At 43.4% G+C, this 26,383-nt stretch overlaps 1 protein-coding gene across 3 annotated transcripts in view; it reads left to right on the forward strand.

Annotated features, from left to right (window-relative positions):
* PKIG (cAMP-dependent protein kinase inhibitor gamma) overlaps positions 1 to 26,383 on the forward strand; it is a 99,584-nt gene that overhangs the window by 51,185 nt on the left and 22,016 nt on the right. For 2 of the 3 annotated variants that reach the window (XM_053573807.1, XM_053573809.1), the window contains exon 2: positions 17,470 to 17,539. The gene's annotated coding sequence lies outside the window, so the exon portion shown is untranslated. Of the gene's footprint in view, positions 1 to 4,744; positions 4,916 to 17,469; positions 17,540 to 26,383 lie in introns of those variants that run through there. The other variant, XM_053573808.1, reaches the window with a different exon arrangement.

The raw sequence follows: 26,383 nt of genomic DNA on the forward strand, positions 1-26,383 counted from the left end.
GGCTTAAGCGATTCTCTTGCCTCAGCCTCCCAAGTAGCTGGGACTACAGGTGCCCGCCACAACGCCCGGCTAAGGTTCAAGCGATATTCTTGCCTTAGCCTCATTAGTAGCTGAGAGTACGGGTGCCCACCACAATGCCTGGCTATTTTTAGAGACAATGTCTCGCTCTTGCTCAGGCTGGTCTTGAACTCTTGATCTCAAGCAATCCACCCATCTTGGCCTCCCAGAATGCTAGGATTATAGGCATGAGCTACTGTGTCGGGCCCTAAACCAGGTCATTATATAAAGCAGTTAGAATATTACCTGGCATACAGTAAACATTCAATAAATGTTTTTATTTTTTGTTTATGGGTTTCCTTGTTTTTGTTAAGTGTCTCATAAGATGAACCAAGTACTGCTCAATTAGACACAGGTCTTTTCCTTAAGAAGCTCAGATTCTGGGTTGGCGCCTGTGGCTCAAGCCAAAAAGTAGCCGGGCATTATGGCGGGCGCCTGTAGTCCCAACTACTTGGGAGGCGGAGACAGGAGACTTGCTTGAGCCCAGGAGTTGGAGGTTGCTGTGAGCTGTGATGCCACAGCACTCTACCTAGGGCGACAGCTTGAGGCTCTGTCTCAAAAGAAAAAAAAAAAAAAAAAAAAGAAGCAGCAGCACAGATTCTGGCTTGGCGCCCACAGCATAGTGGTTATAGCGCCAGCCACATACACCGAGGCTGGTGGATTCAAACCTGGCCTGCGGGTGGCGCCTGTGGCTCAAGGAGTAGGGCACCGGTCCCATATGCCGGAGGTGGCAGGTTCAAACCCAGCCCCGGCCAAAAACCACACAAAAAAAAAAAAACCTGGCCTGCGGCAGCTAAATAAACAACAATGACAACTGCAACAAAAAATAGCCGGGCATTGTGGCAGAAGCCTATAGTTCCAGCTACTGGGGAGACTGGGGCAAGAGAATCACTTAAGCCCAAGAGTTTGAGGTTGCAGTAAGCCGTGATGCCATGGCACTCTACCGAGGGCGACATAGTGAGAGTCTGTCTCAAAAAAAAATAATAATAAAATAAGCAGCAGCAGCTTAGATTCTAGCAGAGAAATAAAACTTGCCCTAACATACACATGCCTCAAAAGATAAAAGGATGTGTTTCTTTCTTTCTTTTTCTTTTTTCTTTTTTTTTTTTGAGACAGTCTTACTCTGTCACCCTGGGTAGAGGGCTATAGAGTCATAGCTCATAGCAAGCTCAAACTCCTGGGCTTGAGCACTGCCTCCCAAGTAGCTGGGACTGCAGGCATGCGCCACTATGCAGAACTAGTTTTTCTATTTTTAGTAGAGACAGGATCTCGCTCTGCCCCTTACAGTCCTATGGACTTTTAAGTAGGTTGGCCAGTTTTGCCACACATCTATTGCCACAGCTATAAGGTGTGAATATTAATATGTGTCCTGTACCTGATTGTTGTAAGGATTACATGAAACGGTGTTCCGAGAGCCCTCAGCACACCACGGTGTTCCGAGAGCCCTCAGCACAGAGTGTGGCCCCAGCCCATGAAGTATAGCCACTGTGGTCAGTTATAAGTGTGACAATGTTGCCAGGTTCTCTTCCTATGCATTCTGCCACAGATGTAGGATTATTCCATTCAGGAAGCAAGTGTTAAAAAGTACATGTTGTTGAAGAAAGTGATATTGTTTTTATAAATGGGTTCCTTACTATTATGATGGTTCGAGTAATCAAACATAGTGCACCAAGAGTGATGTCAGTACACTGACTCATGAGCCCTGCTTCATTTCCTGATGCCTTTTCAGCCTTCTCAAACAAAGGCACAGCCACCCAGTGTCCCCAACCTTCAGTCCCTCCAGACTAAGTGTTGCTGCTGAGAACATGCCTGACAGCTCTTGGTGGGCTTTGGTTCATCACTCATCCTGACATTCTGGAGAAATACAGAGCCCTCTGACTTCCTGACATTCTTGCCTTTATTTCATTTTCACATCATCCTCAGGGTAGAGGATGGTGAAATTGAGTCAGAATTAGAAAACAATGTCTTGGAGTGGTGCCTGTGAATCAGTGGGTAGGGCGCCAGCCCCATGTACCGAGGGTGGCGGGTTCGAACCCTGCCCCGGTCAAACTGCAACAAAAAATAGCTGAGTGTTGTGGCAGGCACCTGTAGTCCCAGCTACTCGGGAGGCTGAGGCAAGAGAATCGCCTAAGCCCAGGAGTTGGAGGTTGCTGTGAGCTGTGGGAGGCCACAGCACTCTACTGAGCACGATAAAGTGAGACTCTGTCTCTAGAATAAAAGAAAAGAAAATAATGTCTTTGCTACTAAGTTCTGGCAGTCTTATTTTTGCAAGTCTTCTTGAGTTTGCAGTATGTATTAGGTTTTTCACCCACAAGATGACCCTTGTAGGGTAAATGTTGTTATTATTTTCATTTTACCTTGGGAAACCAAGGCACAAAAAAGTTAAACAGTTTGTCCAAGTTTATACACAGCTAGATGGGCCGGAGACCAGAAGGAAACGCCAGATCTCTTTGAATTATGAAATGCTGTTTTCTCCAGGTTACCGGGCTTATGTGGCTATGACAGTGCTATATCAACTCAGTGAAAAGCCTTCATATTGATCAACTCCCTCCTAATATAGGCTATTTCCTTAGGTCTTTCTTAATAAGCTTCAAAGTTTTCAGAGAACAAACTTTCTTGTTAAGTTACAAACTACTGTAGCCTTACCCCTACCTATAGAGAGCTGCTTTCCCAGTGGAGCTCCAATCTTAACTTGCCATCCCCATTGAGGAAGCATTAAAATATCACGTCTTTCCCTTTTTGGGAAAGGCAGTTGGAGTCCGGAGTTGCTTCAGGCCACATGAAATAAAGCAAGTAAAGTACCTCCTCTGCCCTAGTGGCCTTTGCCAGGCTGGGTGGAGTAACGACTTTGAGAGATAGCATTGGCATGCGTGTGGCATGTGTGCTGACCTCGTTAGGAGTTCAGAGACTTTCTAATTCTGGGCCTTTCATTTTGAGCTGTGTGACCTTGGGCATCCCAATTAACCTCTCTTATGTTTCATTTTCTTATTGAGGAAAGAGAGTAATAACGTAGGCCCTGGGCACCTAATTCTCCTAAGGGTGTTATAAGACTGAAATGAAATTATTTACAACAATGAGAGCTGACATCTATTCAGTACTTAGTATGCACCAGAAATACTTTCAGTTTCCTTGCATATGTTATTTGATTCTCATGATCCTAAAATGAAAGCACTAAGTATCTCATTTTCAGATAAAAAACTGAGTTCAGAGAACTTAAATCACATAGGACAAACGATATTCCCCATCCTTCTGTATGTCACATTGTTTCGCATCATAAAGAAAAGGAGAGATTTTATGGCATTACCATCAAGCATCCTATGAATGTAAGAGATTCTGTCTCATAACCACTGCAGTTCCCTGTTAGCCCCTAAAGACAATTAAATTCTCTTACTTATTTATCTTATCTAATAGTTTACACTAGATGCCTCTTTTCATGTTTCTCAGGACTCGTTCAGAGAATTCTTTTGTTTTTGTTGTTGTTGAGAACAGACAAACGGAAACAGTTCAGCACCTTCATATAAAGGGGGGATAAAGGAGTCCAGTTGAGCCTGGCATCTGGGGCAGGGGCCTCTGACTTCTCCAGAGTTCTTCCCTTCCTCAAGTGTATAGTTGGTTATGGGTAGTAAAATGCCTTATAAAGTATTTGTTTAAAACCTCCTTTATAACTCCTTAGTCACCGAATTTCAGAAGTAGAAAACATTGGCCAGGCACAGTAGCTCATAACTGTAATCCTATCACAGAATAACTTAGTAGTAAAACATCGGCCACGGTAGCTCACGCCTGTAATCCTACTAAGGAGGCTGAGGCGGATAGATCATCTGAGCTCAGAAGTTCAAAAAGCGAGAACCCCATCTCTACTGAAAGTAGAAAAACGAGCCTGGTGTGGTAGTACACACCTGTAGTCCCAGCAACTTAGGAGGCTGAGGCAAGAGGCTCACTTGAGCCTAAGAGTTTGAGGTTGTTGTGAACTATGCAGGGTGACAAAGTGACACTCTGTCACATACAAATAGACAAAAAAAAAAAAAATAGAAAACACCAAAGCCATTTATTACTGATGGGGAAACTGAGGTCTAGAGAAAGAGATGACTTGGTTAAGGCCATTCATCTAGCTGGAGGCCTGACCAAGTCCAGAACCCATTTCCTTAGGCACCTGACCAGCGCTGTTTCTAAACCTTTCCTTTGGCATGCATTATCTCTCTTACACCTGAAGGACAAACTCACGTACTGTGCCTAGCATCTACCTGGGAAACTTCATGGAGAAATTAAACAACTTGGAAAACTGGCCATGAAGAAAGAGATGGAGGTGAGGTGGGGTGAAGATTTCTACCCTAATTAGAATATTACACACCAAAGAAATGAATTAAAATACAGCAAAGCAAAGCAAACAGCCTGCAGTGGACAATGGCTAAGAAGCCAGGGGATTTATACTGGCAGCCCTGGCTGAGCCAGTGGATAGGAAGCCTTTTGTCACTAAGGCTGCAGGGTTGAAAATTGAAGGAAGGATGTTAGGCATATTGTGACGGGATTGGGATGTAGTTACAGCCCCTGGGCTTATTGTCCAGAGGAAATAGATCTCCCCCCTGGACAGAGAGGTAGAAACTGAGCAAGTGAGTCGAGTGGTTGACATCATCAGGCTGAGCATTGGATTACAACAAATGGGGACTTACTTGGCCCAAGACGTGGGAAACACCCACTGAAACCTCGAAGTGCTTTTCATTTAGAAGATACGAGAGAGAGAGGGGATAGGAAAGAATCCTGCCTATACCACTGGTCTGCATCGCTAACCTTGAATCCTGGTTTCTAAATTCCACCTCCACTCTGACTGAGGACCTCTGGATCTTGAGGAAACTTTGTTCTTGTAAGTAGAACTTTACTCTCCTGCCCTGCCCCCCACCTCCAGGGAGAAGCAGAGCCTGGAGGCAGAGCTCTCTGGAGAGCTTGCTTTCCAGCCTGTTGGTCACAAAGTGTCTATTTTTATATTATGATATATGTGAGCTTGCTCTGAAAATTATGGCTTTGTCTGAAATTGCCTAGGGCTGGACTCAGAGCCTCAAATCTCACAGATGGGCTCCATTCAAATGCTGTTTTACTTTTTTGCCCAAAGAACTTTTTGGCAGAGTATTCGGGAGCTTTTAAAGTAGCTCCTTGTTCCAAATATAGATGAAGAAATAAATTCTCCCTTAGAAATTGGTGTTTATAAAAACGTTTGTTTTTTTTTTCTGATTACAAAGGTGGTACAAAACAATTTTAAACATTTAAGAAAGAAATGTCTCTGAAAGTGAAAATTCCTTATGATCTTCCCTGCACAAATAGAAGATTCGTATGTTAACTATCAGAGACAGATATGTTTGGATATCATGAAGTTACCACATACGAACTCCATGCTGCAGTAGCTGTGTGGCAAACTCCAAGATGGAAAGAAGGTTGGAAATCTGTAACTCTGGATTTGTGGTCTATTACTTTCTTTTTTAAATGTGATATTTATGCCTAGATATATCCTAGATATAAGCAGAACGTGTGAGCTCTTAGGTGTTTTATTTGTTGGTACTTGTTTTCAGGATTTTAACTAAACAAAGGCCATTCGTTCTATTCTTGTAGAGGGGAAGGGAGGAGGATCCTTGTTGCTTCCACATCCCTTGTGGGGGGGTCTCTGAACTAGGGATTCTCAGGTGGCTTGAGATGGCTTGCAGTGTGCTGGGGCCTGCCTCCCCTGTTAGCAGGTTAAATACAGGGTAGCCATAAAGTTCATCTCCAATTTAAAATAGTCTGCAATTTAAAATTGCACATGAACTTTTGGGTCACCTGTGTATTTGAAAAGTTAAAATTAAAGGAAAAACTTCAGCTTTATAAAACAAAGAGCCATCATATATGCATAGTAGAATAGACACTCAAGGAAACTATGCTCCTTAGGCAAGTGTTTTATACTTTCTGGGCCTCAGTTTCCTAATTTATACCTAAACGAGGGGACAACAATAGATCATCCCTATCTTTCCAAATTCAGCTTGGAATTAACTATCTATATTCCTTTTCCCATTGTGGGAGACCCTTATGGCTTTAGGAGCAAGTACCCTAAGTTTTCAGTATTCTAGCATGGCTAAAACCTGGTGCCTATAGGACAATTAAAAGAGGTCATAAAACAGGCAATGCTGAGTTACTTCTGAGTTTTTATGGTGTTTTAAAGGTTTGACGGAGTCTTACCTAGTCACCCTCTGTAGAGAGCTGTGGTGTCATAGTTCACAGCAACCTCAAACTCTTGGGCTCAAGCAATCCTCTTCCCTCAGCTTCCCAAGTAGCTGGGATTACAGGTGCCCACCACAACGCCTAGCTAGTTTTTAGAGATGGGGTCTCACTCTTGCTCAGGCTGGTCTTGAACTCCTGAGCTCAGGCAACCCACCTGTCTCGGCCTCCCAAAGTGCTAGGATTACAGGCATGAGCCACCATGCCTGGCCTGGTTTGGTTTTCTTGAAGAAAGGAAGTCTCGGTGTGTGTGTGTAAACACATGTACTCACAAACACGTATATAGTTGGGGAGAGAGAGAAAAAAGAATTGACATACTGAGCCCCTCTGAAGTGCTAGGCCCTATGTTATGCTCAACCTTTTATATAACACGAAATGGTCAGTAATGCCATTCCCTGACCCCATTGACTGAGGGTGAAGTATATATTCCTATATAATGCTTAGCTCCTTCCTGGCATTTGTTTACCTGAATCATGTTTACATTATTCTTGCCATAACTTCAATTTTCTGTGTCTTTGCTAGACCATCTGTGCCCTCTGTGTGCCTGCCATCACTCTGCCCCACTGCCTAGTAGGAAGCCTGGCACATATGTACAGAGGAGACACGGCTTACTCAATCTTAACTTAAAGACCTAGTTCCTAGTTTGGCAAGAGAGAGGGAGAATAGGAGGGGAAAATTGCTTTATTTACCTCCCTTCCTTCTTTTAACCTAGACATATTCTCAACTGCTGCAGGGAAAGGATGGCCACAGTCAAAGTGCAAAGAAAAGCTAAAGAAGGCAGATCTTGAATTTCAAGTTTCCAAAGTTCTAGGTCTTGACACAGATTAAGGGCTTTTTAGGCCACCAGAAACCGTAATCCTCAGGATCATGCTATCCTTAGAAGCAGGAGGGTCCTCAGAGCCCCTGGGCATGTCTTCACGCTGCAGTCTTGCCCTGCTGCAATGCCCATTGAAGGTTGACTGTTGCTGCCATCAACTACCCACAGGCATGGGCAATGGGAATGCCAGGGGCACCTTTTGCACCTTACCCCAGGGTCGTAAGACTTTGGCTAATCAAAAGAGACATCCCTTTTCCTAAGATGGTGGAGAGAAAGTAATGTTCTGGAAGGAAGGTACCTGGATTTTTTGGTCCCTGCCAGGAGTTGGGGGATTGGAAACGTGGTAGAATGCTTCATACCCATCAATCCAGGCCTGCATGTACCAGCTGAGGGTGGCTTCGGTGTCTTTTTTTTTTTTTTTTTTTTGAGGCAGGGTCTTGCTCTGTCGACCAGGATGGAATGCAGTGGCATGATCATAGCTCATTGCAGCCCTGAACTTCAAGCTGAAGCAATCCTCCCACCCCAGCCTCCCAAGTATCTGTGATGACAGGTGTGCATTACCGCACTCTCTTGAAGCCCCTGAACTTTCTTTTTTTTTTTTTTTTTTGTAGAGACAGAGTCTCACTGTACCGCCCTCGGGTAGAGTGCCGTGGCGTCACACGGCTCACAGCAACCTCTAACTCTTGGGCTTACGCGATTCTCTTGCCTCAGCCTCCCGAGTAGCTGGGACTACAGGCACCCGCCACAATGCCCGGCTAAAAGCCCCTGAACTTTCTCACACTGTACTGCCTTTTTAATATAACCTCCCTGGATCTCAGTTTCTCCATCTGTTAAATGAGGAGGATTGAACTAGAGGCAGAAGTCAGAGGGTGGTTTGTTTTCTGGTCTGAAAGTCTGCTGGTAAGTGTGCTCGGCGGTTCATCGCCGTCTGAGCCACTCTTCTGCGCAGATGGTTGTGCTCTAGTCTCCTGCCTGGCTGCTGGCCAGACATTTTCAACCCTGGGGCTGGTTGGCATCCACAATCTCTATCAATTAGAAAACGTAGGGTTCGGGCGGCACCTGTGGCTCAGTGGGTGGGGCGCCAGCCACATATATCAAGGGTGGTGGGTTCAAACCCGGCCCCTGCCAGCCTAAATAGCAGTGGCAACTGCAACAAAAATAGCCGGGCACTGTGGCGGGTGCCTGTAGTCCTGGGTACTCGGGAGGCTGAGGCAAGAGAATTGCCCTAGCCCAAGAGCTGGAGGTTGCTGTGAGCTGTGACGCAACAGCACTCTACTAAGGACAAAAAAAAAAAAAAAAAAAAAAAGAAAATGCAGGGTTCATGGGTGGTGCCTATGGCTCAGTGGGTAGGGCGCTAGCCATGTACACCAAGGCTGGCAGGTTCAAACCTGGCCCAGGCCTGGTAAAACAACAATGACAACTGCAACAAAAAAGTAGCCAGGCATTGTGGCTGGCACCTGTAGTCCCAACTACGTGGGAGGCTGAGGCAAGAGAATCTCTTGAGCCCAAGAGTTTGAGGTTGCTGTGAGTTTTGATGCCACAGCACTCTACTCAAGGCAACAGCTTGAGACTCTGTCTCAAAAAAAAAAAAAAAAAGTAAGGTTCAGTGAAAAGTCAGCAGGGACAGGTAAGAGCTCTGCCGTCACCAACTCCTAGGTGAGAGAGTCTGGTCAGGCTACCTCACCTCACATAAAATGGGGGTCATAGCCATTCCTACTTCAGAGGGGTTACATGAGGGTAAAATGGGATAAAGCTTTATAAAGCACTAAATGGTTAGAAAAGTATATACATGCTCAGGATTAGCTGCTTTAAAATTCCCAGAGAGGCTCGGCACCTGTGGCTCCAGTGGCTAAGGCACCAGCCACATACACCTGAGCTGGAGGGTTCGAATCCAGCCCCGGCCCACCAAACAACGACAGCTGCAACCAAAAATAGCTGGGCATTGTGGCGGGTCCTGTAGTCCCAGCTACTTGGGAGGCAGAGACAGGAGACTTGCTTGAGCCCAGGAGTTGAAGGTTGCTGTGACCTGTGATGCCATGGCACTCTACCCAGGGTGACAGCTTGAGGCTCTGTCTAAAAAAAATAATAATAAATAAATAATAAAATAAAATTCCCAGAGAGAGAATGTCATCCAGTGCACACAGCCATCTTCTCCCTCAGTCTAAGGCTGGCATTTGCGTGAGAAACCTCTCTGAGCTTATCAATTTTGAAACTCCTGCCATGGACTGTAGAGCTGCCATGTTGTCTCTTTAAACCGAGCTTCATCATTATTTCCTGTCACCCAGTCAAGTGATCCCAAATTTCAAATCAGCCGGCCAGTGCTGAGGCCAACAGCAGAAGTGGGTGCAGCTCTCCCAGGACCAGAGGACTCTGGCCCAGCCACTTAAGGCAGAAGCTGGTAGCAGGTACTGTGTGTGACAGACAAGAAGCTGAGCTTGCCCGAATAACTCTGCTGAGTGTTTTCACAAGAGGTCAGAAGCAGTTTCTAAGTGTAGACAGAGGTGGAAAATCTAAAGTTCTTGGAAACAGATTATTAATCATGACTCGAAGCTGAGCCCATTACGTCCTGGAAGTCCTTCAGAAGTGGCAAACTTTGAGTACTGTTCTTCAAAGAATAGTGTCTGTGGAAGTTGCAGTCAGCTGCTGTGCTGATTGATTCTGCAGATGGGAATGCGTCCATTCCTTCTGGAGGAAGCCAGCATTTCCTACCTTCAAAGGAATCCTCTTTAATCTACCACAAATTAATGGCTCCAGTTTGGCTCTTCAGAACTGAATAATGGACATTCAGGGAAATAAAGTCAGGGTTTATTATGTCCCAGGGATCTAGGTCAGTTACTATGTTAGTATTTTATAGGTGTGGTCTGTAACATTCCCTAAATGTATATTGAGTACTGTCCAGTACTAAGCACTGGGTTAGAGAAATAGGGTGTTAGGGGCACAGCACCTGGCAGTGTGGCGTTCTTTGTGCATCAGAGAAGATAAGCAGGTGAATGAATAATTGTAATGACCCCTGGTGAAAAGTACTATGAAAGGAGTATGAAAAGTGCTACAAAGTGCCAGGCAGTGAATTAGCATCTAATGGATGTTCTGAACTTGAGCTGAGTTGATTACTCCCACACTCTCCCTCTAGTTCTCAACTCTGGGAGATTTGCCAGCTTTGCATTAGAGAGCAACTGAGAGCTATCCCTTGCAGCTCATTTCTGGCACCTTCCTATACCCCAGGGTTTCGGAAGGAACTGTAGGGGCCCCACCTGAGAAGACTTTGAATCTTCTGGAGTCGATGTATCAACTATCTGGATGTAATAAGGTAACACAGGGATAGATGATTTTGTAGTCTAAAATTATCACTCTTTTGGTTTGTTTTTATAGTATTTATTATGTTTGTTATTTTTTTTCCTGATTGCAGTATTAGAACATGTTCAAGGAAAGAAAATCTAGATAGTGCAGAAAAACATACTTAAAATACATCAGTGAGTGATTTGACTTCTCTGTTTTTTTTTTTGTTTTTTTTTTTGTAGAGACAGAGTCCCACTGTACCGCCCTCGGGTAGAGTGCCGTGGCGTCACACGGCTCACAGCAACCTCTAACTCTTGGGTTTTACGCGATTCTCCTGCCTCAGCCTCCCGAGCAGCTGGGACTACAGGCGCCCGCCACAACGCCCGGCTATTTTTTTTTTTGGTTGCAGTTTGGCCGGGGCTGGGTTTGAACCCGCCACCCTCGGCATATGGGGCCGGCGCCCCACTCACTGAGCCACAGGCGCCGCCCGACTTCTCTGTTTTTTGGGGTTTTGTTTGTTTTTGTTTTGAGATAGTCTCACCAACTTCAAACTCGTAGGTTCAAGCCAGCCTCCCCTCATCCTCCCATGTAATTGGGACTACAGGCACCAGCCACAATACCCAGCTATTTTTAGAGACAGGGTCTTGTTCTTGCTCAGGCTATTCTTGAACTCCTGAGCTCAGGCAAGCTACCTGCCTCAGTCTACCAGAGTGCTAGGATTGCAGGTGTGAGCCACCACGCCTGGCCTACTTCTCTGGTTTTTAGATAAGGGCTTTTTGTTCTGTCCCTTCACAAACACCATATATACTTACATACACTGTTGCATTTCAAATTTTGCTCTAATTTCAATTTCTCCCCGTCTCATGTTTGTTTGCGTATCTCAGAGGTTCTTGCATTCCATGCTACGGTTATTAGTTAAGAGAAACTACTGTCTGCAGTTGGTTAGAGGCTGCAGCCTTCACTAGTGTTTTCAGTATGTGTGTGCATATGAATTCACATACTCTTAATCCTTTATGTGTCAGACATTATGCATGGTGCTGTGGAGAAGATGATCAAGGTAAATAAATCTTTTAAGTTGTCTAATAGGAAAAAAAGATTCAGATAACTAACACATGTGATAATGTGCCCCAAGACAGGTACAGAGTCTTAGTGGAAAGCCTAATTAAGTGGAGGAGCAGTAGCATTTGAGCCGAGGCTTTGATAAATTTTGCATGTATTCAGCCAATATTTACTAATATCTGCCAGGTCCTGAGCAAGGTGACACACAGATAGTATTAAATAAAACAGGCACAGCCTGTAGCCACATGAAGTTTAAAGGAAAATAGTGGTGTTAGGAAGTCAATAAGCAGGGGAGTGAAAGAGGAGGAGAGCGAGGCTTCCTTGAAGAGGTGGTGTTTAAACAGGGGCGAGTCAGTTGTGCCAACAGCTCACAGAGGAGAGGGAGAAAATTGGGGTGCTGTGGAGCCGGACAGTTTAACCCAGCCTGGGAGAGGCGCATGTGTGCAAGGACTCCAGCAGGAAAGGCAGGAAAGCTTGCAGAGTGTTAGAGAACCTGAAAGGAGGCCAGTGTGGCCAAAGCACAGAGAGGGAGGGAGGGAAAAATGGGTGAAGGTCAAGAGGCAGGGGCCTGAGGATGCAGGGTGACAGTGGAGTTTGCTACATGGAGAATGGACTGAAGGGGACAGTGCAGCAGAGTGAGGAGGCTGCTGTAACATGTGCTTTGTAACATATGAAGTCCTATAGAATAGGCAGTATCGTTATTATTACAATGAAACATGTATTAACAATGAAATAAAATAGAAGTTAAAAGGAAAGCATTCTGGGTGGCGCCTGTGGCTCAGTCGGTAAGGCGCCGGCCCCATATACCGAGGGTGGCGGGTTCAAACCCAGCCCCGGCCAAACTACAACCAAAAAATAGCTGGGTGTTGTGGCGGGCGCCTGTAGTCCCAGCTACTCGGGAGGCTGAGGCAAGAGAATCGCTTAAGCCCAGGAGTTGGAGGTTGCTGTGAGCTGTGTGAGGTCATGGCATTCTACCGAGGGCCATAAAGTAAGACTCTGTCTCTACAAAAAAAAAAAAAAAAGGAAAGCATTCTACTCCGAGAGAGCATAGTGTACCTTCCAGGTAACAGAAATGGCAAGATTTCAGCATAGGTAGCTCTCCTTCAAGAGCCTGTTATGAATGCTATTCAGATTCTTTTTTCTCTTTTGTTAAACCATTTGCACTCCTTTCTCTTTCCATCAAAATGATTTGAAAAACATCCCCATTTCACTTACCCAGACTACAGGCTCACGTGATACAGAGACCAAAGCCTCTGGTTGGAATCCAAGAGAGCCCCATGTGCGGAGATGCTGCTGTTTGCAGGGCTCCACGCCCAGCAGATGGTGCACTCCGTGAGGGTCTGGAGTTAGAATTGGAGGAGGGAGGGAACCAAGGGCACCAACCTCCAGCCTCATACAGTCAGCAGCATGGGAACAGCCCGCACACCACCTAAAAAACAGCAGTTTCAAACAAAACTTTGAGGCTTGCTTTTGGGTTTTAATGGAGAGAATTTATTTTCAAGTAAAGACTTTTTCCCTCTTTTAAAAGTTGGAAATGCTTAACAAATAAAGTGTACTTTTTCCCCCATGAAGCTTTTTTTTTTTTTTTTATTAAATCTGGCTTCCAACTATCAAAACAAAAGTGGAAGAACTGTTTTATTTTGATCAAACGATAAATGCAAGTTACTATCCTATATAAAGATAAGTGGGTTGGGTGTAACATAGTTTGCCAGCCATTCTCTTTCTGCTATATGTTTCTTTGTTTTTCTTTGTATTTTATTTATTTTTCCCTTAAGCAGTAGGCGTGCTAAGTTAATTGTCACTAAGTAAACAATTTGAAGCTGTATAAAGAAAAAAATTATAATCTTCTCTGCTTTCTATTTCTATTCTTCCCTGATAACCAGCATTATTGGCTTTCTATATATCCTTCCTTAACTTTCTCCAACCTCCTATTTAAATGAAGGTAAGGTTTGAGGGTGTATGTGGTTATTTGTTTTATCAAAAGTGGTACCATTAATCTATAGTTTTTTTTCCCCACTAAATAATACACCATGGGTCATTACAGATTTCATTTGCTCTTTTTTTTTTTTGCAGTTTTTGGCTGGGGCTGGGTTTGAACCTGCCACCTCTGGCATATGGGGCTAGTGCCCTACTCCTTTGAGCCACAGGCGCCGCCCCCTCATTCGCTCTTTTTAATAGCTTCGGGCCTGTAGAGCTAGAAGCACCAATGGTTGATCTATATTCAGCCATTTCTTTTTGGACAGATATTTGAGTTACCTGGGTTTTTTCCATGCAAATATTGTTGTGTTATATCTTTATAGATATCTCCTTCTACTGGTGCTTTTGTTTCAGTAGGTTACATTTTCAAAAATCGTATTGCTGGGTCAGAGGGTATTTGTATTTAACATTTTAATAAATAATTTACATTCTTCCCAGCAATATACGAGCACGTTCATGACTGTAAATCTTTACCAGTATCAGATATTCTTTTCCTTCCTCCCATCTACCTTTCTCACTCTCCTTTGCTATTTTTTTATTTTGTGATCAAACTGATGGGCAGAAGTGGTGTCTCGTAGTTGCTTCCTTTGTATTTTCTTTCCCACTACTAGTGAGATTAAACATTGTTTTATGTTAACTGGCTATTTCATTTTCCTCTTCCGTGAATTTGAGTTGTTTGCTTTTATCTCAGTAAGCTCTAGGAGCCTTTTATGTATTTATGTATTAAGGGTTATATAAGGTGCTATAAATATTTTTCCTAATCATTTTGTTTTTATTTAAAAAACATAAAGTTATTACCTGGTTTCTTGTACCCTCAATGAATCCCCAACAATTAAAAAAAAGACCATAAAGTTATTTATTGCAAAATATATTTTCTATTTTTCTCTTTATACTGTTTTGGATTTCTTGCCTTGTTTAGGAATATATGGAAGTTATTCAGAAGTCTATAAATGTTTTTCTAAATGTTCTTCTAATACTTATATTGTTTTCATTAACTTAATCCAGAACCATTAATCCCTTTGGAATTTATGTTTACGTATGTACAGTAAGAGGTCATAGTCTAGCTTTGTTTCAATTATGTCAGCACCATTTCTTAAATATACCATCTTTTCCCCTTTGTAGTGAAATCCCATTTTTTTTTTTGGAGACAGAATCTTAGTATGTCACCCTCCATAGAGTGCCATGGTATCACAGCTCACAGAAACCTCAAACTTTTGGGCTTAAGCGATTCTCTTGCCTCAGCCTCCCAAGTAGCTGGGACTACAGGCACCTGCCATGATGCCCGGCAATTTTTTTGTTATTGTTGTTGTTTAGCAGGCCTGGGCCATGTTCAAACCCACCAGTCCCCATGCATGTGGCCATCACCCTAATCACTGAGCTACTGGCACCAAGCTGAAATCCTACCTTTTTTTAATATGTAACGTCTTTATTTACTTGTACCTATTTTTAAACTTTCTAGTTTAATCCACAAACCTATTTATCTGTTCTTAAGTTGATACCACATCTTTTTAATGTCTTTACAATAAATTTTAATTATTTCATAAAACAAATCCCTTAATTATTTTTCATATGTTTTGGAATATTTCTTGGCCAGTTATCTTAGATATATATTATTCCATATGAATTTTAAAGTAATTTTATCTATTTCCCCTTCTAAAAAAGCTATTGATATTCTTAATGAAATTTAATTAAAATTATGTAGTAATTTGGGAAGGATTGATTTTTTTTGTTGTTGTTAATTAGATTTTTTCATCCAAGAGTGTGCTAACTAGTTTGAGACTTATGCATTCTATTTCTACTTTTTGTTGTTTTTAGCCTTTAAAATTTTAATAGACATAATAGAAGTATTGTTTACACTAAAAGAATATTTCTGTTTGTCTTTAATAATCATGAAACCTAAAGGTGTTAACTCTGATCTCTCTTCCTTCCTTGACATTACTATTATCCAGTATTTAATATCAAATACTGTCAAATTTGTTTTTCTCTCTCATTAGCTTTGTTTTATTCAATCAGTACTTTGAATTTACCAGTATGCTTAACTAATTCCTTTGCTCACTGCTGATTCTAAGCTGTCACTTATTTTCTGTGTCATTTTCCTTTTTGTTGGAGAATGTTCTTGGGGTCTGTGAATGATAAACATGCTTAGTCCTTTTGCCCTTGCACTTGATATTTTAGCTGGATGTATAGAATTTTACATAGATGGCGTGTATAATGCTTATCAAAGTTATACATGCCTCTTTAAAAGTAGTGAGTCAAGGGCAGCGCCTGTGGCTCAGTGGGTAGGGCACCAGCCCCATATACCAAGGGTGGCGGGTTCGAACCCAGCCCTGGCCAAACTGCAACAAAAAATAGCCGGGCGTTGTGGCGGGCGCCTGTAGTCCCAGCTACTCAGGAGACTGAAGCAAGAGAATTGCCTAAGCCCAGGAGTTGGAGGTTGTTGTGAGCTGTGATGTCACGGCACTCTACTGAGGATGATAAAGTGAGATTCTGTCTCAAAAAAAAAAATTAAAAAATTAAAAGAAAGTAGTCAGTCAAAACAAAGATAGATACTATTAAAAAGCTGAAAGTCGGCGGCACCTGTGGCTCAGTGAGCAGGGCGCCGGCCCCATATACCGAGGGTGGCGGGTTCAAACCCAGCCCCGGCCAAACTGCAACAAAAAAATAGCCGGGCATTGTGGTGGGCGCCTGTAGTCCCAGCTACTCGGGAGGCTGAGGCAGGAGAATCGCCTAAGCCCAGGAGTTGGAGGTTGCTGTGAGCTGTGTGAGGCCACGGCACTCTACCGAGGGCCATAAAGTGAAACTCTGTCTCTACAAAAAAAAAAGCCGAAAGTCTTTCTCATTCCTTTTCCCATAACCTCTCTAAGTTCTAGAGAAAACCATTGTTTATTATAGTTTGGTTTTTCCTATGTATACTTAAAAATGTTTTAAATGTAAACTATGTACACTTTTAAACATGTCAGATGCTTCCCTTTTTTCTATGTATAAATACTCATGTTTGTATTATTATTTTTTTTTTTTGTAGAGACAGAGTCTCACTTTATGGCCTTCAGTAGAGTGCCGTGGCCTCACCCAGCTCACAGCAATCTCCAACTCCTGGGCTTAAGTGATTCTCTTGCCTCAGCCTCCGAGTAGCTGGGACTACAGGCACCCGCCACAATACCCAGCTATTTTTTGGTTGCAGTTCAGCCGGGGCCGGGTTTGAACCCGCCACCCTCGGTATATGGGGCTGGGGCCTTACCCACTGAGCCACAGGCGCCACCCTCATGTTTGTATTTTTTATTCTAAAGTGATAATGTATGCAATTATACTGTAATTGTTTTTTTTAATTTATTAACCAACCAGAGATTGTTTCTTTTTTTTTTTTTTTTGTGGTTTTTGGCCGAGGCTGGGTTTGAACCCACCACCTCCAGCATATGGGACTGGTGCCCTATCCCTTTGAGCCACAGGTGCTACCCTATACCGTATACTTTTTAACAAGCATGTACATTTTTTCCCATGTCAGTACAATGAAATCTCCCTCATTCTTTTTTTTTTTTTTTTTTTTGTGGTTTTTGGCCAGGGCTAGGTCTGAACCCGCCACCTCCGGCATATGGGACTGGCGCCCTACTCCTTGAGCCACAGGCGCCGCCCTCTTTTTTTTTTTTTTTTTTTTTTGCAGTTTTTGACTGGGGCTGGGTTTGAACCTGCCACCTCCGACACATGGGGCCGGCACCCTACTCCTTTGAGCCACAGGTGCCTCCCTCATTCTTTGAAATGACTGTGTTGTTTCTCATTGTACTGATATGCAGTAATTTAATTATTTTCCTATTAACAGATGTCTAAGTCATTTCCCCCTTTGTTTTGCTACTGCATAGTATGTTTCACCGAGTATCCTTTTACTTATGTAAGCATACCTATAGTACAGAGTCCTGGACATTTGCCTGCCCCAATGGATGTGCACATTCAATTTGTTAATAGATATTAACTCGCCTTCCAAAAAGATTGGTTCAGTTTACAGCTCCAGAGTACGTCTGGCTCTAATTTTTGTTTTTCTTTTGGTTCCTTAGAATTTCCACACTGATTAGTCAACAGTGGAAAATCTGAAGAGATGCAAGCAGGAAAAAGAAATTAACCCAGGTGGGTAGTTGTGCTCTTCATACCATGCTGCCAGAGCATCACAGATTTTTGCCTAAATACCTGTATTTCTGCTTGAAGAAAGAAAATAAACAGGTTTTAAATGAAATTAAAGGCAACAGAGTACTTGCGCGAAGCGTCTACAGCTATTATTTACTTAAACCATGTGCTAGACATTATGATAAGCATTTAAACACTTCCTAATCTCATTTAGTTTGATCTTGTGAGGTACATATATATCGTCCCCATTTTATAGATGAGGAGACTGAAGCTCAAAGAAGTGAAACTACTTGCCTGAGGTGACACAGGTAGGAAAAAGCAGAAGAGTTAGAATGTAGAGGGCTTGCCATTCCATGGTACTCTTTCTGCAGACCTTTCGGGGAGGGTAAAAGCCACAGAGAAATCAAGGGACATCTCCTCTGTTCTCTTACATCTTGACAATCCTGTACAGAGCCCACATGGTAACTAACACATGATTGGAACTGAATCCTGGGGCCAACATGCCCTGTTAGCATTTCCCTGTAGTCCTTTTCTCCAAGTGCATTAAATGGGGTTGCAATCTTCCCCCCACATGGGCATGCTGTGTGGCAGCCAAGAGTATGCCTGCCCATTTCTTAGGCTGTTTTCCTTCTGAAGGGGGATGGGCCATGCATGCAGGGGAGCAGGTAATTATTCCTTCCTCAAGAGGCTGTCATCTACTCTGGCCCGGCCCAGACACCAAAGTTGCTCCCTATCTCCTGATTGAAGAAACTCCTTTGAGAGGAGCCACTGAAGCAAGCAGAGGACAGAAAGTGAGAAAGAATCTTCCCTGGCCGAACAAGATTGCAAAAGCCTGAGTTCACACTAAGCTATTTAAAGAATCTGCCTAGCAGAACATTGTCAAAATGACCCTACTACCCAAAGGAATCTACAGATTAATGCCTTCCCCTATGAAAATTCCAGTAGTTTTTTTTTTTAATAGAAATAGAGCAGTCCTAAAATTTATATGGAACCACAAATGATCCCAAACAACTTAAGCAAGAACAGCAAAGTTGGAGGCATCATATCACTTGATTTCAAATTACATCACAGAGCGGTAGTAATAAAACAGTATGTTGATTTGAACAACGGAATATTATTCAGCCTTTAAAAAGAGAGAAATCCTGCCATTTGCAACAACATGGATGAACCTGGAGGATGTTATGCTAAGTGAAATCAGCCAGACACAGAAAGAAAAATACTGCATGATCTCACATAAGTAGAATCTATTATAAAAAAGCTCAACTCATAGAAAGAGAGTAGAAGGGTGGTTGCCAAGGATTGGGGTAGGGGGAATGGGGAGATGTTGTTCAAAGAGTACAAACTTGCAGTTACCAGATGAATAAATTCTGAAGACCTAATGTACAACATGCTAACTATGGTCAATTATAATGTATTGTATACTTGAAATTTGTATACAGTATATCTCAAATATTCTCTCCTCACGTATACATGCACAAAGATAAGTATCTGAGGTGTTTGATATGTTTATTAGCTTGATGGTGGTGATCATGTCACAGAATATACTTATATCAAAACATTACATTGGGGCGGCGCCTGTGGCTCAGTCGGTAGGGTGCCGGCCCCATACACCGAGGGTGGTGGGTTCAAACCCGGCCCCGGCCAAACTGCAACCAAAAAATAGCTGGGCGTTGTGGCGGGCGCCTGTAGTCCCGCTGAGGCAAGAGAATCGCTTAAGCCCAGGAGTTGGAGGTTGCTGTGAGCTGTGTGATGCTATAGCACTCTACCGAGGGCCATAAAGTGAGACTCTGTCTCTACAAAAAAAAAAACATCACGTTGGCGGTGCCCATAGCTCAGTAGGTAGGGCGCTGGCCACAAACACCCAGGCTGGCGGGTTCAAACCCGGCCCTGGCCAGCAAATAGCAATAACAACTGCAACAAAAAAATAGCCAGGCGTTGTGGCGGGCACCTGTAGTCCCAACTACTTGGGAGGCTGAGGCAAGAGAATCGCTTAAGCCCAAGAGTTTGAGGCATTCTACCCAGGGCAACAAAGTGAGACTCTGTCTCAAAAAAAAAAGAAAAAAAATCATATTGTAACATTGAATAATCCAAACTTTGTTTGTCAATTATGTGTTCATAAAACTGAAAAAAACAAAAAACAGTGAATCTGTCCAGTTCATAGGAAGTCAAACCCTGGGCTCTTATGTCAGTTTGTAGAATATGGTTTATACTTTCATAGCTTATAAATGAGTGTTCCTGTGCTGAGCACTGGGCTAAACTTTTAAATCCATCATCTAATTAGCTCCTGTTATTATTTATGCTTTATCAAAGACAAAGCTAAGGCTCTTGGAAATTACATTTGGCCAAAGCTGAAAAGTGGCATGACCAAGATTTCACGATAGCTTTTTTTATAGCTCCAGATCTTTTATTTTTTTTAACTTCATCAAAATGACTTCTGGAATTTAGCTTTACTTTTCTGATCATAGAAACTACCACTTTTTATTGAGTATCTCATCATGTGAACCAGGCATTAAACAGCTATTATGTCTAATCCTAATACAGCCTTGAAAGGAAAGTATTACTGTCCCCATTTCACAGATAAAGAACTTGAAGTTCAGAGAGGTTAGGAATCTTGTCCATCTAAGTGGTAGAGCCAGGATTGGAACCCAGGTTTCATCTGAGGCTAGAGTGAGCTCTCAACTCTCTTTCTGTATTTCCTCCATTCCTTACTTTTTCAGGTTCTTTTTTTTTTGGCTAGGGCCAGGCTTGAACCCGCCACCCCCGGTATATAGGGCCAGCACCTTACTTCTCGAGCCACAGGCACTGCCCCTTTTTCAGATTCTTAAGAGGAAAGGACTCAAAAAAATTATGCACATTAATTCCTTTAACCTCACAAGAACCCTAAGAGTTGGGGATTGGTATCTCTATTTTGCAAAGAAAAAGAAACTGAAGTTCGGTGGTTTGCTCAGCACCATACAGCTGGTAAATAACATGGAGCCATGATTCAAACAGCCTTTGATCCATAGTGTACTCATCTCCCCCATTCCTGCCTCTCCCACCCCCCCTCAGCTCAGTCTTCTTGCAGTCAGGGCAGAATTTCCAGTCTTTATTTCTTTAAGTCCTAGCAGTCCTGGGAGTTTGGGGGATTTCCAGCTCCCTTGAATTCTTCTTAGGACTTACTGTGCCTCCAGCTTCTCTCCTAAGATTCCTCTCTTCATCTGGAGGGAAGTTGCCTTGAACTTGGAACTCCTTGGCTGCTTATCAGCAAGGCTTCTGGGCCTTGCCCTGCAACAGCTTCCCAAGCCACCAGGCTGTGTTATGTTCTGACTCAGGGCCCCTGGGAATCCCCTGGATGCAGATGTTTGCAGTGTCTAGGATTCAGCAGTCAGCTCTCAGGACTGTTTATCTGGCCAAGGCCAGTTTAGGAGGGCAAGTCTCCAAAGAGCCTTCTGTCCCCAACTGCTGTGGGAGCATCAAGGTCCAGAACCTCAGAGCCTTAAGGGTGGGGTCATGTGATTCTAGACCTCTGGTATTTATGGGTGCAGTCTTAAGGACTCAGAAGGCCCTTGTAATTATAGGTACAGTTATGCAGACGCATGCCTACACATGTGCAGTATATACTTTTCTGGACAAAGTTTCCATAGCTTCCTCAGATTCTCAATTGTGACTGTGACCTTTAAAGTTTAAGGACCATTGGTCTAGAGAGAACCCAAAGTGCTATGGGCCACTGTGTGCCCTTGGGCACCAGTTTCTCAGATGTCAGAATCTTGGGAGACTGTCCAGGCTTCAAGGTGTTTCTGTGTAGGGGTGACCTGGGATGTGTTATCCAATATTGCTGAAACTCATAGCTGTCATGTAGAATGCCCAAAATACATCCCTACTCCCTGCCCCTTTCTTCTTGCTAAATTCACCAAATGTACTGAACACTGGGGGGTTCCTGGTTTCTGAATCCAGAGCTCAGGAGGGCTGCTATAATAGGTGGTTACACTGACAACAAGAACACTTGTTGTCCCAGCACTAAATGCTTTATATACATTATATTACTTCATTTTCACAATGTCCTAATGAAGCTGACACTGTTATTTTACATATGGAGAAATCAAGGCATGGAAAGCTCTTGAGTAACTTGCCAGAGGTCACATAGCCAGTAAGTAGTGTATGACTCAAGCACCGGAGCTTAACCACCAAAGTTTAAGATAAAGGGGCATTTTTAGAAAAAAAAAAGTAAAGAAAGAAAATATATGGAGCAGCTTTGTTTAAGGCAGACAGCCCTGCATATTGCGATATTGAGAACATGGCTATGTTACAGCTGATACAGAAAACTGTGTTTATAGCAGTGATCTTAATCGGGAAGAAAAGGTTAATGGGAAATATGCGAATGCATTAGTGCAATACCGAGGACAGTTTCTCTCCTTTGTTAGCCAGTGTTTTAAACAGTCTTACTGAGACAGAATCCACGCACCACATGTTTCATCTGTTGCGAGTGTACCATGCAGTGGCCTTCAGTTACATGTGTGTTCAGATTTGTGCTTCCATCACCACAGTCACTTTTAGAACATTTTTATTACCCAAAAAGAAACCCTGCATCCTTTATTAGTCACCCTTCCAACTCCCAACCCCTCCTCCCCAGTCCTTGGTTTTGATACTTTAAAGAGTATCTATGTGGGAATCTTGGGGCTCTGGCATTCACCATTCCCTGCCGAATAATTACACAAATAAAATGGACTCTAATGTATTTTATAAATGGATTTATTAGCTTCGAAGCTGCGAGCATTTTCCTGATATGCCTGAGTGTGGGGTTGACATAGCAGGAGTGTTTATCTCACTCATTTGCACTTTCAGTTCTCCTATCAAGCAGGCTTTTCTCAGCAAGCCACTGTAAAATGACGACGGTTCCATGCGGCCTCATTTCTCCGCTGGCGTCAGAGCCAGCGGCAGCTCAGCAGAGGGTCTTCTTGCTGTCATCTGAACCCTTGGCTTGTTTCTCTCTGTCTTGTAGTTGTCAGTGTGTGAAGGGCAGTTGGACAGATGCTGTTACTCTGAAATTCAGGAGGCAACACGCAGAAGATCCTGTCAGGCACAGGCTGCGACGGTGTGCTCTCTTGGGCGCTTTCATGTTATCAGATCCCTGGGGTTTCTCTCCTGACTCATTCATTCATTCATTATTTAGGAAACATTATTAGATGGCCAGACGCAGTGACTCACACCTTTTATAATCCTACCATTCTGGGAGGCTGAGGTGGGAGGATCTTTTGAGCTCAGGAGTTTGAGACCAGCCTGAGCAAGAGCAAGACCCCACCTCTATTAACAATAGAAAAAATTAGCTGGGCATTGTGTGCACCCATAGTCCCAGATACTCCTGAGGCTAAGGCAGGGTTGCTTGAAACCAGGAGTTTGAGGTTGCTGTGAGCTAAGCTGAGACCATGGCACTCAAACCCTGGGTAGCAGGAGTGAAACTCTGACTCAAAAATAAAAAAACAAAAGAAAAGAAAAGAAAACATTTTTTAGGAACTATGCACCTGCCACTGTGCGAGGTGCCCAGTGAATCACTCTGAAAGCCTGTCACTCAGATCATTACTGTGCACAGCCTTATTTGATCCTGGCCAGGGTAGTCTTTTCAGCAGAGAGAAGCTAGAAGTTTGTTAATAGGACAGTTTTCTGCCATGGATGAAGCCGATACAATGTCATCCACATAAGTGCAAAGCCATCACCAGAATGCATCATCCACAGGAATGTACATTGAATCAAGAGTGAGAAAACGCAGGCTAAAGTGCTTATTCAGTCGCTAACTGATTGGACAACGCTGGTAATCTGTGCCATTTCTCTGAGCCCTGGGCTATCCGTTGCAAGGATTAGATAATGCAGTGTCTCTAAAAGTACCTTCAGGATCATTGCTGAAAACAATACTTACTTAATAATCTTGAAAGAATGACTGAAGGCACATTCTGTAATTCTCAGTGGTAGAGCTTAACTCTAGCTGGTCAGTTAACTAGGTGGTAAACAGGGGTAAGTGAAGACAAAGGAGAGCCTTTCTTTCTCCCCCAGTCAGTCCTCTTCGGTCACCTGCCAGCTCACTTTTTCTTAGCCACATCTTCTGATTCTCTGGGCCTAGGAGTCAGCCAGTCTTAGGTTTGAGTCCAGGCTCCAGGACATCCTAGCTGTGTATAAAAGTGATCTAATTATACAGCGCTACTGTCAGTATATTTAAACAGTGTATACATCTATAAATGGTAGTCATTTTCATTTTATTGTATTAAATTTTAAATATCAAATTATGGCCAGGCATGTTAGCTCGTGTCTGTAGTCCTAGCATTCTCGGAGGCTGAGATGGGTGGATTGTTTGAGCTTAGGAGTTTGAGACTCGCCTGAGCAATAGTGAGACAGGGTAGAAAACCTAGCCAGGCACTGTGGTGGGCGCCTGTCGTCCCAGATACTTGGGAGGCTGAAGTAAGAGCATCGCTTGAATCCAGGAATTTGAAGTTGTCATGAGCTATGACACCACAGCACTCTACCCAGGGTAACAGATTGAGACTCTGTCTCAAAAATATTTTTTAATTTGGCTTGGTGCCCATAGCACAGTCGTTACGGCGCCAACCACATGCACTGAGATTGGTGAGTTTGAGTCCAGCCCAGGCCAGCTAAAACAACAATGACAACTGCAACAAAAAAATAGCTGGGTGTTGTAGTGGGCACCTGTAGTCCCAGCTACTTGGGAGACTAAGGCAAGAGAATCGCTTAAGCCCAAGAGTTGGAGGTTGCTGTGAGCTGTGATGCCACAGCACTCTACTGAGGGCGACATAGTGAAATTTTGTCTCAAAAAAAAAAAAAAAAATGCCATGAAGGCTACGTTGAACAGTTTGATGAGAATATTTCAGATTGTATATGAAACCAGCACATTGTACCCCTTGATTGCACTAATGTACACAGCTATGATTTAGCAATAAAAAAAATTTAAAAAATATTTTAAATATCAAATTATTTTAATTTTAAATTTTATTGCGATCATTATTATTTTTTTTTTTGATCATTATTATTATCTGTTTAGAAGCCAGGACTCAGATGGTTATCTTAATCACTGGCTTGAGGGTGTATATATATATTTTTTAAGTAAATTTATTTCAGGTTAATATGAGGGTATAAACAACCAGGTCAAAATATTTGACTTTGTTAGTTAGAGTCCCTCTTGTGGTTATGTCCCACAGACAAAAGGTATGCCAACCCCCCACCCCGTGCCCATTCAGTGACAGCACCCAACCCCCTTCCCTTCTCCCTCCCTTGTTATTCCTCTCCCCCAAGAAGTGAGCTTTTCTCCTATGTGGGCATGCATCAGACCGCCTGGCTTAACATTAGTATTGAGTACATTGGATGATTGGTTTTCCATTCTTGTGATACTTCGCTAAGAAGAATGTGTTTCAGCTCCACATTTTTAACTTTTTATTTTGTCTATTGGATTCTTGGTTTATTTATTATTCATGTGTTGGTATCTATTGAATATCTTCTGTGTGGCAGGATCTGTGCTATTTGCTGGGGATATGGGGACAAACAAGAAAGTCAGGGAACCTGCCCTCTCAGGACCAGTGGGAAAGGTAGATAGTAAACAAATGTATCAGCTCCTGCCCCGAGTCTGCTCACAGGAGACTTCAGTGTGTATTTGTTGAATAAATCACAAATGTGATTGTCAGGAAGCGCAAGTCAAGGTGTTACAAGTGGCAAACAGGGAAACCTTATCTCTTTGAGTGGGTCAGGGAAGGAAAAGAGATGCTCAGGCTAAGGGGTCTATTTCCTGGGCTGCTGGGAGGTATGTAGAGTAGATGTTCTGGGGCCGGCAGTCCTGTGAAGGCTCAGTACTTAGAGGTGGGGGTGGAGGGCTGGCATACCCAACCAAGGGCTGAGGAGTCTTATGTAAATAGTGTTAATGTGGACCAAAATTGCAGGTGGTAGGTAGTGATGGTCCTTGGCTTGTAAACATGTTGCTCTTCATGTCTAAGGAAGGCTGTTATTTAATTAGTGTTACTTATGTGGGGTCTTCTGGATTCTGAACCCTACTTCTGACTAAAGAAGCATAGACAGGAGGTCCATAGCTAAAGGGCCTGGCCTTGGGCACACAGTGCTGGTGCCTGTGGGCAGTGTGTGAAGAAACTCCCCACTGCGCCTGGGCCTCCCTCCCGCTGCACTAGGGAGAATCTACAGATGGGCGTGGAAGGGACACACTAAAGTATTCAACTGGAAATGCCAGTGAAAGGGTAAAATCAAAGTCAGAACAAATTTCAAAGCCTGCCTTTGCCTTCCGAGACCTGGAAGGTCCCTAGCCACAGCCACTGCTGCCTCTCCCCTCACCTCTACTGCTGCTCCCAGCCCTGCAGCCTCCTTGTTACTCTTTCTGGATGGCAGGGGTGCCCACCTCTTGTGTGCTATTCCCTCACCCAGCACACTTTCCCCAGGTGTGAGGCTGGCTTCTGCCTGTAGGAAATGGAGGCAGCCACAGTGCGAGGAAGCCCCGTGTCAGCTCTGTCAGAGGTGCTCTGTCCTCTCTGTAGAAAATCTCACTCCCCTGTCTTTCCCTACTTTAGTTTTCTACACAGCGCTTTTGCCACGCCATAGTTATTTTGTCTGTTAGTATGAGTCACTTCTCTAGAACGTGAGCTTCATGAGGGCAGAGAGTCTGTTTTGCTCATTGCTGAGTCCTCAGTACCTGGCGAACGATAAATACAAAGGTTAATATAAACGGAGGGAGAGAGGAGGAACTTCCTTAAAATTAGTCACTGTATATAAGTGACTGGGCTCCTGAGTCCCCATTCCACCTTGTACATTGTTTTGCTGTAGCTCCTAGCCTTTTCAAGATGTTTAATGTTTTTAAAGATTTATATA

This window comes from Nycticebus coucang, chromosome 21 (assembly GCF_027406575.1).
Source record: "Nycticebus coucang isolate mNycCou1 chromosome 21, mNycCou1.pri, whole genome shotgun sequence".
Classification (NCBI taxonomy): domain Eukaryota; kingdom Metazoa; phylum Chordata; class Mammalia; order Primates; family Lorisidae; genus Nycticebus; species Nycticebus coucang.